The 3,931-nt window shown below is 59.5% G+C and overlaps 1 non-coding gene across 1 annotated transcript; it reads left to right on the top strand.

The window, feature by feature from the left end:
• The first annotated feature begins 865 nt into the window (after positions 1–865).
• On the top strand, positions 866–938 carry TRNAR-ACG. Its single transcript has one exon. It is a non-coding gene; the product is annotated as a tRNA-Arg (tRNA).
• The last annotated feature ends 2,993 nt before the right edge of the window (positions 939–3,931 follow it).

The following is a 3,931-nucleotide window of genomic DNA, read 5'->3' as shown; positions in this document are numbered from 1 at the left end:
CAGTTTCCACGGAGATCCCAGCAGGATGGTGCAGTGACAGTGTGGGGCCGGGTTTCCATGGAGACTGGCCCCAGCAGGGCGCATGGCAGGGCAGGGAGCTGCTCTGGGGCCAGGGCTGAAACCTTGCAGTGGTGACAGCGTGGTCTGGAGCCAAGGCAGAGCCACGATCCACTGCCTGCACGCCCCTTCCCGGGGTCTGTGGGCTGCAGATCGCAGCTGTGCCCTGGCTCTGGACCGTGCTGTCACCACCTCAAGTTCCCAGCCCCGGAGCTGCTCCCTGCCCAGCCACACTCCCTGCTAGCCCTGCTGGGGCCGGTCTCCATGGAAACCCCATGGAGACCGGCCCAACAGAGCTGGCAGGGGCTGGGGCCAGTCTCCATGGAGACCAGCCCTGGTGCAGCTGCTGCTGGAGTCTCCAGGAGGGAAAGGGAGTGGTGGGCTCCAGGTAGGGTACCAGGAAGGGGGGTCACCCTTCACCAGGACCTGACAGGCAAGGGCCAGTGGTGCAATAGATGATGTGTCTGACTACGGGTCGGAGGATTGTAGATTCAACTCTTGCCGTGGCTCATTGAATGTTTTTTTTCACCAGGCCACATCACAGCCCTCATGCAGCAAAACAGCCCTCCCACCGGGCACAGAGGAACGTGCCCATGTGCCCGGCCTCCATTTCAGCAAGAGCAGGACAAAGGGTAACCTGGAGAACGAGGGCATCAATCCTGCTCCCTGTCACATGCTCAGCGAGCACTCTACCATCTGAGATATTTCCCCTGCATGCAAGCACAGATTAGGATTTATTAGGGCCCTGGGCAAAGAGAAAATTGGAGGCTCACCCTTCCCCAGCAGCTGGGGGAGCACAGGCGAGCATGGGCCAGTGGCGCAATGGATAACGCGTCTGACTACGGATCAGAAGACTGTAGGTTCGACTCCTGCCTGGCTCGAACTGACTGTTTTTTCAAAGCCAAGAGCTGTATGGCACCTGTTCCATCCTATCCTGGTTGCGTTGGTGCTGGCAGATGGTAGGAGTGGGACTGAGATGGGGCCTGCCCATTCCTCCTTGCAGCAGACAGCCCCAGGAAGCAAGGCATGGGGCAGGGAGGCCAAGAACTCACAAAAGCCAGGAGGGCCCTCCCAACACGCCTCTGTTGGCAGCTTCCTGAAGGGTGTTGAGGACCGGTATCCCAAAAGTCACAGGCTTGCAGTGCCGCCAGCTGCAGACTGGCTCAGAGCAAATCCTTTCCTTTGCGCTGGAGAGAAACCAGAGAGCTAAGGATTTCTACACAAAGCGAGCCCATATCCTCTGCTCTCCCAGCTGAGCTAGCAAAGCAAGACGGGGCTGTGGGCGCAAGGGGGACTCAAGGTTGTATCCTGCACTGGCCTCAGGTCTCACAGTCCTCCACCCCCAGGTGAGGGCAGGGTCCCCTTACACCTGTCCAGGGGCTGCAGTTGGGCCCCTGCAGCCTCCTCCACACCTCTGGGGGGGCTCGCCCTTCCGCAGCAGCTGGCAACCACCAGCGCTTGCCTGGCCCAGTGGTGCAAGGGAGAATGTGTCTCATTACAAATCAGAAAATGCTCGTTTTGTCCTTCTGGGCTTGTTTCACCCTTTCTCCAAGCCGAGAGCTCTCTTGCGCCTGCTGCTTACTATTGCTTTTTTTCCCCTGGGAGAACCACAGCCCCCGTGCAGCAAATCAGCCCCCCGACAGGCACACAGGAACCTCCCTTTCACCCAGCCTGCATGTCAGCCGCAACACAGGCAGGCCTGGACAAAAGGTGACATGAGCTGGAGAATGCAGGCATTGATCCCGCTACCGCTCATTTGCTAAACAAGTGCTCTACCAGCTGAGCTAACTCCCAAGGCACTGAAAATCATGAATGCCCTGGGCAATCAGAAGATTGGAGGACCCCCCCCACCCCGGTAAGGGCAGGTTCCCTCTGCACCTGCCAAGGGGCTGTGGCTGGTCCCACCCACCCTCCTTGGCACGTCCAGGGCAAGCCAGGGGGGACAAGCACCGCCGAGGTGAAGGTGACCCGGCCTCAGCCTGGCCCCTCCACCCAGCGGGTGTCATGCAGCTGGAGCTGTAGGATGCCCCCACCATGGAGCTCCCCGAAACACATCCCACCCCACTGCCTCTGCCATGACTGCCCCCAGGCATAGGGGGAAGCCACTTCTGCTCCGGGCCCCCGCTGAGAGATCATGCCATGGCAGCAAGGGCTCAGGGAGGCCACAAACCTGCACGAGGAGGGTCCCGCCAGCACGCCTGCCTCCCCGCTTTGTGACAGGTGCTGGGGGCTGCAGCCCCAAAGTCGCAGGGCAGAGGGTCACGGGCTTGCTGTGCTGCCAGCTACAGACGAGCTGAGAGCAAAAAGTTTCCTTCAAGCTAGAATGGAACAAGTGACATAAGGATTTTCATACAAAGCAAACCTACAGGCCTCCGCTCCCCAGCTAAGCTATCAAAGAAAGATGAGATTGCAGGTTCGACTGCTACCTGCCTTTTTTGTGAGCCAAGAGCTCTCTTGCACCTGCTGCTTGCCGTTGCTCTTCTCGCCTGACTGCACCTCTCTCCCATCCCCTTCTAGCCCCTGCTCTGCCCTTCTCCAGCAAAACACCGAGAACATGCCCTTTGGCCCAGCCTCCATTTCAGATGCAGCCACAGCGCAGGCTTAACGGTCCAAAAGGGACCAGGCGGCACTGGAGAAATTAGGCATTGATCCCTTGACCGCTTGCATGCTCTACCATCAGAGGTACATCCTTGAGACACAAGACAGCTCCAGATGACCTGAACCAAAATGGGTGACCTGAACTTTCCAGACATCTGCTGGGAGGAGCAGGCAGCCAGGTCTGACCGCTCACGCAGGTTCCTAGCCGAGATACAAGACCTCCGCCTAACCCAGGAGGTGCACAGCCCCACCAGGGGAGACGCCTTGCTGGACCTGGTGCTGGCCACGGGCGACGACCTGGTGCAGGGTCTGCGGGTGCTCGACCACCTGGGCGACAGCGGTCATCGCCTGCTGGGATTCACCATCCAGTGCAGGGTGTCCAAGGCCTGCAGCAAGGCAGCAGCCCTGGACTTCAGGAGGGTGGGCTTCAATGCGGTAAGGAGACTAGTCGGGAGGCACTGAGGTCCCGGAGGGGAAGGGAGTCGGGTGTCCAAGAAGAGTGGTCGAGGGTGGGCGTCAATGCGGTAAGGAGACTAGCCGGGAGGCACTGAGGTCCCGGAGGGGAAGGGAGTCGGGTGTCCAAGAAGAGTGGTCGTTCCTGAAGGAGACGATCCTCCACGCCCAAAGGGAGGTAATCCCAACACAGATCAAAGGGGGCAAGAGGGCACAAAAGCCCCCCTGGCTCACCAGAAGCATCCGGGAACGTCTCCTAGCTAAAAGGGAGGCGTACACCGGATGGCAGGGAGGGCCATCACCAGGGAGGACTACACCGCGGGTGCTCGGGGCTGCAGGGGGGCGGTCGGGAAGGCCAAGGCGGAGATGGACTGGGACTAGCGACCCAGATCTAGGACAACAAGAAGTCCTTTTTTAAATACATGGGGGGTAAAAAGAAGGTACCGGGTAACGTGGGGCCTCTGCAAGACACGCTAGGAAATCTGGTGGTAGCACCAGACAACAAAGCTGACCTCTTTAACAATTTCTTTGCCTCCATTTTTCTGAGCAGGGACAGGGACATCCCCCCCACCGGGACCCCCTCAGGCCCCAGGGGAGGCGCACCCAGGCCTAGGGTCAGGGAGGATCAAGTCAGGGAACTTCTGGAGGGACTGGATGTATTTAAATCAGCTGGTCCTGACGATCTCCACCCCAGGGTGCTGTGGGAATGAGTAGAGGTCATTGCGGGACCCCTGGCACGCCTTTACGAGCACTCGTGGTGCTCTGGAGAGGTGCCGGAGGACTGGATAAGGGCCAATGTGGTCCCCATTTTCAAAAAAGGGAG

The sequence above is a fragment of the Alligator sinensis genome, unplaced genomic scaffold (genome assembly GCF_000455745.1).
Source record: "Alligator sinensis unplaced genomic scaffold, ASM45574v1 scaffold1054_1, whole genome shotgun sequence".
Classification (NCBI taxonomy): domain Eukaryota; kingdom Metazoa; phylum Chordata; order Crocodylia; family Alligatoridae; genus Alligator; species Alligator sinensis.
This window is presented reverse-complemented; position numbering and strand designations above follow the sequence as displayed.